Source organism: Amblyomma maculatum, chromosome 1 (assembly GCF_055883805.1).
Source record: "Amblyomma maculatum isolate TAMU_Amacu chromosome 1, ASM5588380v1, whole genome shotgun sequence".
NCBI lineage: Eukaryota > Metazoa > Arthropoda > Arachnida > Ixodida > Ixodidae > Amblyomma > Amblyomma maculatum.
Genome location: NC_139344.1, coordinates 117,983,231 through 117,997,688, shown reverse-complemented (window position 1 = coordinate 117,997,688; position 14,458 = coordinate 117,983,231). Strand labels below are relative to the sequence as shown.

General features: G+C 45.3%; 1 long non-coding RNA gene across 3 annotated transcripts in view; it reads right to left on the bottom strand.

The window, feature by feature from the left end:
- The window catches only part of LOC146203690 (uncharacterized), a 371,705-nt gene that overhangs the window by 128,838 nt on the left and 228,409 nt on the right, over positions 1 to 14,458 (bottom strand). Inside the window, exons 5-6 of one of the 3 annotated variants that reach the window (XR_014703901.1) lie at positions 10,067 to 10,126; positions 711 to 834 (exon numbers count right to left, since the gene is read on the bottom strand). The exons of 1 other annotated variant lie outside the window; for it this stretch is intronic. This is a non-coding gene — a long non-coding RNA (uncharacterized LOC146203690). Of the gene's footprint in view, positions 1 to 710; positions 835 to 10,066; positions 10,127 to 14,458 lie in introns of those variants that run through there. One more of the 3 variants, XR_014703908.1, reaches the window with a different exon arrangement.

Sequence of the window (14,458 nt, the reverse complement as noted above, 5' to 3'; positions counted from 1 at the left end):
ATGAATCGGTTCACTCGGCTTCCAACGCAAGGATTCTACCACGGGGATGATTCGAACAGCGGCAATTTCGGTCGACTTGCTGTGTAGAGAGGTTTTTCAGTGGTGTTATATGGCATAGTTGCAGTTCAGGTTAGGTAGCGAAGAACTGGAAGTAGTAGGCGAATATGTCTACTTAGGACAGGTAGTAACCGCTGATCCGGACCATGAAAAGGAAATAACAAGAATAAGATTGGGATGGAGCGCATTTGGGAAGCACTCGCAGATTATGACTAGCAGCTTACCGGTATCGCTCAGGAGAAAAGTATACAACAGTTGCATCTTACCTCCCAGTCAACCACCGGACGTACATCGGACGTTCGGCGTACGTCCGGTTATGGACATATGGATATCCGTGGGAGATCCGCGGACGTCCGACGGACCTCCCACGGATCTCCAACGGATGTACAAAATAATTATTTGAATCTCCCAGGGAGATGCGCGCCGGATATCCGTTGGCGTATCTATTGAGGACATTCGGAAGTGATGCCTCCTCTACTTGGAAGAAGCAATCTAAGATTACTGCAGGCAATTAATAAATCTGGCAGACTCCATGCACTTATAACAAGTCCATAAAATTCTTGACATTGGACATGCGCCCAAAAGTATGTGGGATGCATGCCTCTACAAAGCAACTAATGGCCACAAAGTACAGAGCATCACATTGATGGCAATTTTATTATTGAAATTAATGCTGCTTCCAGCCTTCAGGAGGTTTTCAATCTGGTCCTGCCAGCACAGCACCGGGGCAAGCATTATTCTTATGGCAGGACTTGTAGCCGAAATTGGAACGATTTTCTGAAAGACAAGATAAAAATATGCCAAAGCAATGTACTGTTAACAAAAGGCTAAGCAAATTTTTATGCTCCAACATACTTTATTACAAACAATATTAGAGATACGCAACTCAGTATTTCTGCAAACTTGCCTCTAATCATCAATGCATCCTTCATGACTGTCTGGCTTGGGCAAGTATTTGCAGTGCATATAGGCATTATCACCATCAGCCTGAATGCAGAGTGCAGAAGGCAAAATTGAGCACTATGATTTTCATCCAGCGATAAGGCTGAACACTTTCAAGATGGCAATTTTATTCGGTAGCTGGTATTAAGCAAGATGCTTCATTCACAAACTGATAATCCCTTTCAGAAGCTGTTGCAGCCCTGTGAAAAGCAAGGGTGACCTGCGCCATTTAGGATCATATGCACTATAACAAGAAATAGTGCTCATACATGCCTCACCCCCTCCCAATTAGTGGGGTCAACAGTCGGAGCACACATATCTGTTATAGTGCGCAGAAGTGAGAGGTTCCAGGATTGGGCCAGGTCGCCCTGCCCTGCAAACAGCTTGGAAATGGGTATAGGAATTAGTGGAACATAAAGGAACAATGCACACTGTTCATGTATCCAGATGTGACAAGCAGGTGTGCAAGGAGCGCAGTATACTTTTCATATATATTCATGCAATGGTTGCCAGAAAGAATAGTACACACACGGCCGCTCAATGGAGGCGCACTTGGGTGCGGCCCGTCGCATCGCCCGGAAGAGCCGTATTGCGCCTAGTTCTCATCGTCACCGCCGCGGCGCCACCGCTCCGTGACGAGTCTGGGCGGAGAGCTGCGCGCAGCGGCCCTGGCTGTGCTTTCGTTTAGGCGTCCGTGCGGTCGGCGCTTGCTCAATTTAGGATTTATGAGCGGCGTTTCACACATTATGGTGATGCCACGTGCAAGTTTGTTTTTGATAAGGTGATAGTGACATGCCATAATCACTGGGCTTTTCCAACTCAATCGTGGACTTCCGTTTACAACGAGAATCGAGGCAGTGTGCGCTTCGCTGAGTGGGCACCCATTCAGTTGCGTTTCAACCACTGTAATAACATATTACATAATACAATCTTAAAATTGAGACAGAGTTTGGGGCCATTTATTCAGCGTGCACTTTTTGGGAAATTTACAATTCAATACGTAGCGTTCAACATTGTTCAGTCTGTTCCTCCGTTTTCTCTGGAAATAATATTTAAGTGGGTACTACCACCTAAGCATACTAGCTAACACAAACTGCTGCAAAAGAAACAACACACGCAGGCTCAGGCAATTGTTTTTTTTTTTTGTCGTTTAATTATGAAGCCGCGTGATGCACAGAAGACACGCAAGCCTATTTTACAAGCGAAGAACTTTCATCGAAAGAAGTTTATGTGCAAGCATAATTTTTTCCACTGTCAAATTGATGTTGCCGTTCCAGCTGATCAGCAGCGGTCGCATTAGTTTGGTTAGGTCCTTAGTGTGACTGCGGTCTTCTCTCTCGCAAATCAACTCCGGACATTGCACAAAATAGGGAAGAAGGGATAAAGCCAATATGTTGCATAGCTTGCTGCTTCTTCTGACCTCCGGGTACTTCATCACCTTGCTAACAAAGGTGAATGGTGATTTTCAGAAACCTTAGGCGTCCATCATCAAGAATTTTGATAAGTCCAGGGTTTTGCAGGAATCACAAGGCACCTAGCTTAAAACGAGTACAAACAGTTAATAAAAGGACGAGGACTAATAAAATAAAATTAATGGCACTCTACAGTAAGCACCCGAAGATATTTAAACTTTGGTAATATATGAATAATGAAAACAAGGGCAGGTCCTGAAAATAGACAAAATAAATAAAAAATTTCTTGAGATTCTGTAAAAATATTCATACATTCTCTTCACATGGAAGTGAAGGTAACCAGCCAAAAATGCAATCGGTGCTAACTTTATGTCAGCTGCTGGTTCACACCACACATGAATGAATCTAAGCTGACTCGAAAACTCTCTCGCAGCAGACGTGATGGCAGTTGGCAAGGTACGACTTTCATAATCACGAATGCCAAGTTTTACAGCTGTCCAATTGTTGATAGGTGCGTTTGCAGACTTTGATGCTTTCAAGATGCCAACCTGCACACAAATCATGGCAAAATGTATAAAATCTCAGTCGATATATATTTTTTTGTTTCGCTAGTGGTACCTTTAGTATTTCTCCGAAGTGAGAACTACAGCACTTGCGTCAACTCTGTCGCCCCCGCCATTAAATTGCCTTAGGCTGCTAAAAAGCGATACTACAGGATCGATGTTGAGGGCCTGCTTTAGGACGTATCGGAAGCTGAAAATAAGATTCGGTTAAGTGCAATGCACCAGTAAGGCACACAGAATACATTATTGTAACACACCTGATGTGATCAAGAAGGCACTTAATTAGAGCCACTGTTGATCTGGTTGTCGTGATTGTTGCTTCGTGCGTTTTCTTGGTTAGCCTTCGCTTCAACGTGCCTCTTTGAACCTGAATGTCTTCGATATGGCAAAGTCCAACTCTAATCAAGAGAGTCGCTCGTCACCTGACAAATAAAGTGGCTCCTTTTGGTGTCTGCATGGCTTCACTGATGCTACGTTGTGCAAGGCATACCGTTTTGATATCAATGTCATAAAAGTGACCGTGGCGGAGCTATCTTGAAACCCACATGCTTCAGGATGACACTGGGGGTTGTCCAGGAGGAAATGAAGTGTAGCTATAACAAGTGGGGAAAATATAGCTATTGGCCTGCACGCCTTCATTTTTTCAAGGTTGTTTGGCTCAACATTAGCCCGCGTGAGGAACTTAACTTGTAATGTGGGTAGTTCGGGAACAAAGAGGGGCGGCTGAAGGAAGCAGGATCTTCAGTGTTATGTTCTTCCTGTAATCGCTATCAGTGAAGTGCAGTGAGTATACCACTGACTTGTCCCTCGGCTCCCACCGGCTTCGTTTTCCGTCTGAGTCCTCCCGAGATATGCTTTCCAGTCATGCTGCTCGACGTTGTGAATCGCACGGGAACGCATTGTAACCGATGTTCACACCTTTTCTTGCATTCGTGGTGCACAGCGGCACACAGCAGTTGCCTGGCATGGTGCTGCATACGCCTAGGACGCTGTGGACACAGGCACCGATGACACGCACGCAGAGCTATCAAAACCGCGCGGTTATGCTGAGCAGTCAAAGTGAAAACACGCGATAACACAGCCAGCGCGCTCCTTCCGCGTCGTCTGCTCGTCCGTGCCAGCGGTGCCTCGGATGGATGGATGGAATATAGGAGCATCCCCTTTGAAACAGGGTGGTACCAGTAGCTATCATGCTCATTTTTCTCCCTATATCTTATTATTGATTTAGATTGGTTAACTAAACCATCAAGCTATTTATAAATTTTTGTTTCTACATTACTAACATTATGTCACGTCTGCTTTTAAGCCACCAATCTTCCAGTCGTTTTTTTGCTAGTTTCCACCGCCAGTTTATTCACCCGGCCACTGGTATCTCTAAACTCCAGAGCTTCAGGAACAGTGATTGCGCCTGCATCAACTTCCGGATGGATACCATTACATTCGAGTATAATATGGTGAATTGTTTTACTGGAGTTATCACATACAGCACATGCGTCATCTCCATTGTTAAATTTCTTTTTGTAGCTGCGTGTTCTAAGGCACCCTGATCTAGCTTCAAAAAGTAGGGCACTGCCTCCTGAGTTATCAAAGAAATCTTCCTTCCTGATCTGCATTTTCCACTTCCGGTATAATTCCGCACTCTGTTTCTTTTCCATCGAATTTATCTCATTTTTATCTTCTGTGTTTTTCACCTGTTGCTTAATGCTCTTTATTTCTCCGCCCTTGTGACTAGCATACTTACTAGTTCGTTTCCTAGTTATTTTCCTCCATTGTGAGTCAACGCTTTTTAAGTACAGGTATTTAAATACTTTAGCTGTCCATCTTTCCTCAGGCGTTCCTCAAATAATATTTTACTCTGAGCTTCCCGTACTTCGAAAGATGCCCTACCCATATCTCCCTGTACCGCCTCATTTGTAGTTTTGCCGTGGGCACCTAGTGCTAATCGTCCAACGGATCTCTGATTTATTTCTAATGTCGACTGTACCTCTGATTTTAGGCACAAAACCGCATTTCCAAAAGTAATTCCGGGCAACATAATTCCTTTCCAAATACCCCTCAAAACCTCATACCTATTGTATCCCCACAAAGCTTTATGCTTCATTATCGCGGCATTCCTTTGTCCTTTGGGCTTAAGTGATTCCTCATGTTTTCCAATGTATGCCAATCCTTCGTTTACCCTTACCCCCAGATATTTATATTCTGCTACTCTAGGCATTTCATGGCCTTGTATTTTAAGACCCTGATCAGTTGAGCCGTTGAAAATCGTCAGACCCGACTTAACTGCGCTAAAACTGAAGCCTAGAGCGTCCCCTTCGTCTCCGCAATACTTAACTAGAGTTTGCAATTCTTCCAGACTCTCAGCTAGCAGCACAATATCGTCTGCATACATCAAACCGGGGAGGCGCGGCTCTACCGCCTTTCCACCTAACCTATATGGCAGGTTAAAACCTAGGTTACTGTCTTGTATCCTCCGTTTCAGGTTCATCATATAAAGCATGAACAGCAGCGGTGATAAAGGACAGCCTTGTCTTAATCCTTTGCATACTTTGACATCTTCCGTACTTCTTATCCCTTCCCACGTAATTTCTACTTTGTTACCCCGGCATATTTCCTGTAGGATCTCATAACCGATACCTTCTTCTTTTAATATGTTCCACAGGAGTTCCCTGCTTACGTTGTGATACGCCCCGTTTATGTCCAGGAAGGCCAAATACAAAGGTCTATTTTCCACTCTAGATATTTCGATGCATTGGGCAAGCACGAACAGGCTATCATCTAAGCGCCTACCATTTCTAATGCCGTTCTGAAGTTCTACGAGTATCTTGTTACTTTATACCCATGCTTGCACCTTTAATTGCACCGCCTGCATGACCAACCTGTACATAACAGATGTTATAGTAATCGGCCTGTAGGATTTTATGTGCATCCTTTTTCCTTTCCCTTTATAAATCAAATTCATTTTACGCTACCGCCAGCTGTGTGGAATTTGCTTATTCGTTATGACTGTTTCCAGAGCTTTTAACAACGTTTCCTTACTTTTTGGACCAAGTTCATTAACCAGCTTGATCGGAATTCTATCTATTCCTGTAGATGTGTTTTTAGGAATATTTTTTCTGCCTTTTTCCAGTTTAGATTGGTCAGTTCTAAGCTGCTTTGTATTCTGCTACCTTGTGTTGCTTCCTGATTTGCGGAGATTACCCTATCATCGCTCTTAAATGACTCGGCTATAACTGATGTAATGTAGTTCACTGCGTTGTCTTCCTTTAAACAATTTCCCTCGTTAACTTGAATCCGATCCTGCTTTCTTTGATTATTCTTCCCTAGCCAGCTTATATGGTTCCAGAATTTTCTTGCTCCGCCTCTAGAGGCATCGTGTATGTTAGCCGTCCAGCGATCGGTGGACTGCCTTATTTTACTTTGGACGAGGGCCTGCACCTCAAGTTTCTTTTGTCGATATGATTCTCACTTTTGGTCGATTTCCTCCTGAGATATACCTGTGCTTTCTTTGCCACCTGGTGTTCCCTTGAAGCAGCCCGTCGTTGTTCAATAGCTTCCCTGATTTCCTTATTCCACCAGCTCCGTGGCTTCCTCTCCTCATGGAATGGTGGCGCCCCCGCGGAGAACGACGGCAGAAACTGTAACTTCTCCCAATACGCGCTTCCCCAGCCATTGAGGCGCGACGCGACGGGCCGCACCAAGTGCGCCTCCATTGAGCGGTCGTGGTACAAAGTTATAGACATGTAAAAAGCCAGCAGTTACTGAAACCAAGGAAAGAATAAGGGAGTATCTATACTTTCTAATTTGTAGCATTGATCAAAGAGGAAACAATAATATTTTATAACTGAAACTTGATTGATTACAAGGAAAAAAATCAAACCCACAACCTCATAAAACAAGGAAAAAAATCAAACCCACAACCTCATAAAATTTAGCATATGTAGCTGGAAGAGCAAGCCTATATATTTTTCACAATTCATAACCCATAAGCAACAAAATATTATTTATGGAAGTGCAATATAGGTTTCGTCTGGTTTATGGAGTTTTACATCACAAAGTGAATCAGGCTATCACCATAGTGGAAGTCTCCGGAAATTTTCGACCTCCTCAGGTTCTTTACACTGCACTGACATTGCACAACACACGGGCTCCTTGCTTTTTGTCCCCATAGAAAAGTAACCGTCGTAGTCGGAATTCGATCTTGCATACTAAGGTTCAGCAGTCGAGTGCCCTAACCATTGCATCACTGCGACAAGACTGAAATTCAATATATTTATTTTCTAGACACACTGTAAACACATACCTTAGTGTAAAAAGTCCGCATTATGCAACGCTATAGATATGACCACTCGAAGAGCCTAATAAAAAGTGACAGATTCAGTCCATTTCTTGCCACACAGATGCAAGTAATCTGCGACTCAGTGCCTTGGTACTAGGTACAGGTACACTGAACTATAGCTGGACATTCTTCCGACTGCATACTGCAGAAAGCAAAAACAAAGTGCTGGTTATGTCAGGGAAAGAAACCTGCAATACAGTTCAAACTTAACTATACTCTGCTGCTGAAAACAGGTACTATACTGTCACTAACCCAGGGCAGTCACCTCCACAGCACATGGCCAAGGAATGAAGTGTGAGAGAAACTTATGTAACACACACATGAAGCATACCAGCTGATGTCATTATGCTGCAAAAAATGGTCTTTGTCAAAATTACTTGGTATGAAAGATTCATTGATGAACCGATTGTGGGGCTCGTTGGTTTTCAATCAGTTTATGTAGCACATAGCAGGATGAGAACAGAGCATGGAGAAGCACACAGGATAAACACTGAACCAGAAGGAAAAAAGGGATCTATAAAATGAGGGCATGTAAATTGTGCAAATAAAATCAGATATAAAATGAGATAAAACACAGATCAATGCAATCTATGTGCTTGAGAAAAAGACAGGCTGTGCTGGCACATTCATCCTTGAGCTTCACGATCGTGGCTGCTTCCACTATTTTGCGTGTGAGCTTATTATGGGGCATTTATTCAGAATGGTGCTTGTTCAAAAACTGTGGAATATTTTCCATTGCTGTCACATGTGTGACAGTGCACTGGAAGGTTTCTGGACTGTGAAACTTTAACATCATTGCTGCACTCTATAAATTAGTCTTCTATTGATAGTTCGGCTAGACTGGCCAATGTATGCTTGCCAAAAGAGAGTGGATGGAGTATATGGCGATTCCTGTGCATGCTACGATGGGATTCTTGTGCTATATAGTACAACCAGTGTTTTCCTTTGCAGTATCTATCAAAATACTAACAAAGCACAGCAATGACATTAAATGCTCCCTGTTTAGAAATCTGCAGTGAACATTGGAAATGTGACAGCAATGCAAAATGTACCCATGTTTTCGAATAAACAACCATTCTGAAAAAGTGCCAAAAAAAGCTCAATGCGGAGTAATGGAAGCCGCCACTATCGCAAACCTCGAGGATGAATGCATGAGCACAGCCTCTGTTTTCCTTTCATGCAGGGAAGTTGCCTTCATCTCTCATTTTATCCTTGATTTTATTTGCGTCCTTTACACGCCCTCACTTTACACATTTATTTTTACCTTTCTGAAAATGAAAAGATACCAAATGTCTTAGCCAAAGCAGTGCCCACCCAAAGAAACAAGGCCACAAACAAACACAGCAAAAGCACAGTCACACATCAAGACTAGAAGCAGTCACGAGCCACACACACAGCTAAACACAATGGAAAACAGAGCTGCCGCACAACCCTCACAACAATACAGAAAATTGCATCAAGATACTTCATTTCTGTGCATAGCTAGTGAGTGTGTCACTGACGCGTAATTCCGTTTCTTCGACGGTAGGGTACCACAACTTCTTTCTTTCCACTGGTTGTTTCTCAGCGAGTTAAATGGCAATTGTTACTGAGAGGTGTCTTTGAACGCAACCGAAAGGTAACATACACCCAATGAAGGCAGGAAATGATTACGGTGAAGGTAATTGTACAGTGTAACCATTTCATACTGTCACCTCCTAGCTGCGTTCACGGGTGGTTTTGCGGCTATTAAGGATAAAAAACGTCACATAATGCAATCTAAAGGGGAACACAGCCCAGGAAAGATGTTGGTAGCTTATTTTAACCTTGGAAATCATAAAAAATTGCACTTGGAGGATTTGAACAGACATACCAGTGCTCAGGTAAGTAGTGTTAATCCATTGCGCCATTGAAGGTTTTTTTTTTAGAACAACGGGAACGGCAGGCTTTAAATAGGCTCTTATTCATTTTGACAATATTTCCGCTGTTTGTAGCCAGGTGACGCTGCTTAGAGGACCCTACTAGAGTTACTACCCTACCATTGAGAGAACGGAATCATGCATCGTGACACATCTGCTGCCTTTCTTTTTTTTTTTTGTCAAAAAAGCCGCTAAAATTTCATGCGCCACTTCATGAGTGTTGGGTGGACACTGCTTTGGCTTATTTGGTAATTTTTTATTTCTTGGAAAGGAAAAATTTTCATTGTTTATTAGCCTTATGCATGGATGATAGAAGGGTTTTGCGAGATAGCGATGTGTCATCTGCTTAGGTGTGAAGGAAGAGTTTGGCTCCTTGTTTTCATAATGATGGCTGACAGTGTACATGTGCTTGCGGGTTCTCTGTTTGTGCTACTGCCGTTGCGCTGTTGTTTTTGTGTTCATTGACAACTCATGCAGCAGGGCATTGACAGCATATCTGAAAAACCAGGGCTCCAAAGGAGTAAGGAAACAGTGGTCTGCTCACAATTGAAGGAGCTGTAGCTCCATGGATGCTGTAAAGCCCTCATATCTGGCTCAGCATTGAGCTCTGTGAGCTATAACATGTTTGTCAAGGCTGCACCAACGCATGGCATCACCTCACTACGGTCCATGCATAAAGATAAGGATTTAAGTACAGAATATGAGTGAAGCCAGCAAACCTAACAGGACTTTTAAACTTTGTGGTACTCTTCTGCAACACAGTGCAACATACTGTGTCATACATGTTTAATTACTCTGCAAGCCAAAGGAAATTAGTCAATATTATGCAAAAGTAATATCATTGAATTTTCAGCCTACCTGTTCTTTCCATGACCAGGCATTATTTCGGCACCAATCCGCTACGTGGGCAGGTCACATCTACCAAAAAAAAAAGAAGAATTAAAAGATAGCAAAGTCACGCACCACTGCAAAGCCCTAGTAGTTCTGGCATTATGCTTTATTCGCATTCCGTTTAACCACAGATACGAGCCTACATATCATTCACGATTCACACTTAAAGACAAATTTTTTCATTAACCACGAAATCTGTAAGCTTTCTTTTGTCGCCGTGCGGCTGCGCACGGGTGAACGTAATAATTACTCTAATTCCAGAACTCCACTCTGCCTTGAGGGTTTCCTCTAAAATATTACCAAACACTCGTAATAAGAAACGCAGATAGAAGAGAGAGCCGCGAGGCACTCGTTTCGGGGCCTTTGTGGTACGCTCGTCAACGCGAATAAACGTCTCGTGGCAGGTATCGCCTCACGCTTGTAACCACTCCATGCTTGAAACTTCACGCCACGGTGAACAAAGTGCGCAGTAGGTTGAAACTGTATTATAACACTTCCCCATCCAGCAATAACATCTATAAGTGATGTTCACGCACTGTTACTTACATTCGGGAGTGACCAGCCGCTCTTTTCATCCAAAACAAAGCACCATCTCGGCGAAGTCAGTTGCAAAAAGCTTCAGGGCCAAAAGGAAGTCTCGACTAGCACAAAAGTGGAAGATAACTTTTGTAGCACAGCCAAATAGGCACACAATAAACAAACACAAAAAAGCTCGAAAAACTAAATTCCAAGAAAGCACCACGGAACTGCACGGAACTACAAAACCCGCGACCATGGCGGCGCCAAAGATACTTGCCTGCTGGATTTGATCGGATCGCATCGATTTTCAGGTGTTTGAGGTGACAAGCATGACAAGCTGCTATGCTGTGCCGCCTGGTATGAGTTTCGTTTTCACCGACGAGCGCATCGGCGCGTAATAATGCCGGATAAAGAAAACGGCATTATCAGATCAGATGCTAGAAAGTCGGGTGATTAATTTAGATGTCAATTCATATCAGCGCTAATAGGAATGGGGTCACATAATTTCGTCATCTGCACAACAGCCGACTCACATTAATATTTTGCGTGAGGACAATTAAAACATGTATGTCAGCCACAAATTTGTGGCAATAGACAGACATTCACGGATACCTCTCGGACGTCTGCGTGCGTACATCCGCTCTGCATCCAATAACGGACGCCCCTCGGACATACACCGAATCTCCAATACGGATATCCGAATTTGGACGTCCGTACGGATGCCTTACGAACGTCCTCTCATGGCAATGGAGATTCAGCTCCTAATCGGACGTACCACGGATATCCGTGGTTGACTGGGCTGTACTCATCTATGGGGCTGAAACGTGAAGGCTAACCAAGAGGGTTCTACTTAAGTTGAGGACAACGCAGAGGGCTATGGAAAGAAAAATGGTAGGGGCAACATTACGAGATAATAAGCGTGCAGATTGGGTCAGAGAAATAACTCAAGTTACTGACATTCTAGTGGAAATCAAGAAGAAGAAATGGGCATGGGCAGGACATGTAGTGCGAAGAGAGGATAACCGATGGTCGCTTAGGGTAACAAACTGGATTCCAAGGGAAGGAAAGCGTAGTAGGGGGCGGTAGAAAATTAGGAGGGCGGATGACGTTCGCAGGGGTCAAGTGGATGCAGCTAGCACAGAACCGGGTTAATTGGAGAAATATGAAAGAGGCCTTCGCCCTGCAGTGGGTATAGTCAGGCTGATGATGATGATGATGATGATGATGATGATGATGATGATGATGATGATGATGATATGGCAGTCGCACTGTCTCCCAGCGTGAGCTGTGACGGGAACGTGGCAGCCTTGTCTTCCGATTTCGTGGTGTGTATGGATCTATGATGACGTCCATCAGTACGATTGTGGAATCAAGTTGACCTGATCTGGAGCCTCTGGCTCACCTCGAGAACACGCAAAGTTAACTGTATACAAACAGCATGTTCTCGGACGTAGCTGCTACGGTAGCGTATCACTTCGGCACCACGCTGTCATAGGCCGCATGCTGGCCCCCGTAGCGCTTGTACCCTACCTGAAAACGTCTGGGCCGCGGCCGAATGTGGAGAAGAGGTTGTAACAAACAGTCCTGCACGCAGAAACAACGTGACCCTCGTCCCCGCAAACCGAGCAGATCCGTTTTATGCGCCGGTACTTAAGCATTATATGATGGCCCTCGACAAAGGAAAAGCTGTGTGGCGGGCGCTACAAGTCCAACTTCTCCAGCCATGGGAGTTTCCAAACAGGGCTTCTGCATTTGGACACCGGCTCAGTGATTAGTCTAACATTTCTACAGGGACTGCGTGCAGCGGCGGAAGTGTCGTCCCCAGCGTACTGGGACAAACAGAAAACAGTCACAAAAGCCACTGGTGCTGCCATTTGCATCAACAGTACTTTCTTTTCTGCGACAAGCACCCTGCCAGCCGCAACAATTTCATATTCGGCCATCAAACTGACCGCTGCAGTGAACTTCATTCCAACGAGGTGCTGCCAATATTCCAGCCATTGGAACCGACGACTGTTTCGATGGTGTCGGTAAAGTCGTCCGCCGGAGCGGGTTCCGGCCCATCGAGTTGAGCACTCGGACTTCGTAGAGTGAGTGAGACTGGCAGTGTTTGGTCGATTGTCAAGGGCCCTTGACACACTATAGCAGGCGCGATGTAGGGCCACATGGATGGTGTTAGGATCGGGCTCTTAGCGGCGTTTCCGCGGCTCATGCAGCGACTCCTGTAGCGCAGTTGTGCGGGTGCGGGCAAGCGCCTAACGCCCCTTTAAAAGCATCAGTGCTGCTCCGCATGACACTTGTGCATTGAAGAGAAGCCTCAGCATCAGACGTGCACGGACACGCCAGCCAGACACCATGGCGCCTCAATCTCCCCGCCAGCGACGTAGAGGCGTAGCCTCTTCTTCCTCTTCTCCCCAGCGCGCTCGCTATGAGTCTCTTGCGCCGCCGGCGTCCGGAGTGGACAATTCGAGCGCCAACGGCTTCCTGGTGTCTAAAAGAAGGCTCTCGGGCGGTTGTAGAGAGACAGAGAAAGAGACTATCGTCCGGAGGCTCTTCGGCCGGAGGCGACATGGCGGATATTCTGCCTGGTCGGTGCTGTGCTATGACAGTCACGTGTGGCCAATAGCTTTCGGCTTCCGTGCCGATGTTGTTCTTCCTGTGCCATGATTGTAAATAATGTATTGTCACCTTTTGTTCAGCTGGTCTCTTGGGCTCGCAGCCTTGATACACGGATTGGAATCGTGATCGTGGTGTTTTCACTCCGGTTTGGTCGAACGTCGTCTCGACAGAAGATGGTCTAGCGGCACTGGCTCCCACTGTAGTCAGCGATGAGATCGGGAACCGACTCGATCGCTGCACGATGTTAGATCGAACATCTAACAACGTGCAGCGGGACCCCGCATAAGTACCATGGGCAGCAGCAACAGTAGCAAGCTTGCTCCCTGCTTCACGAACAACAATTACCAGTGCTTTCAGTCGCGCTAAATTTGAAATCTGCGAGAATATTCAGATAAAGCCTTCAAAGACAAAATAATTTGGAACAATCTGGAAGCAGACGCGTGTTGAAGCGATCCTAATATATTGCCACCTGACGGTTCGAGGTAGCGCTAAAACGACAAAGAAGTTGGAGACTCTCGCGCGCTTCGGCTAGTTAACCCTTGTGGACTCTTGAGCTTGTGTCTTCGTGCTACCGTTTCTCGGGAACCTCTCTCTCGACTGTGTGTATCTGCCCCTGTTGCCGATACCCCTAAATCCCTGTCTTCGTGACAGTTTTGGTGGAGCCGCTGGGTAATTGTCCTCTCAATGTCGCACACCCCTCCGCGAACCAACGACACCGAGCTTTTGCCTGTGGACACGCCAGTTCATCGCGTCAGCCGGAGGAACCTGGGCCTTCCTCCCGAACACGGGCCCTTGGAGTCCACTTCAACAACGAGCCTCCGGCCAGCCACGCAAAGCACTACGACAGTCATGCAAGGTACTCCTGTTTACGTTCAAAACCCCCGAGTGCCGAAATCGTTCCATGGCACTGCGCATGAAGACGTTGAGGATTGGCTAACTCAGTTCGAACGAGTCGCATCCTTTAATCAGTGGGACGACAGCTTAAAGCTACGGAACGCCATTTTCTGCCTGGAAGACCATGCTTTGACATGGTATATGAGAACCGAGAAGGCACGATAACATCATGGCCTCAGTTCCGCCGTCTTATCGAAGAGGCGTATATCAGCCTTGATAAGCGCGAACGAGCAGAACATGCTCTACAATCTCGAAAACAGATGCCAAACGAGTCCGTCATGATGTATGTTGAGGACATGAGGAAACTATTTCGACGTGCGGATCCCA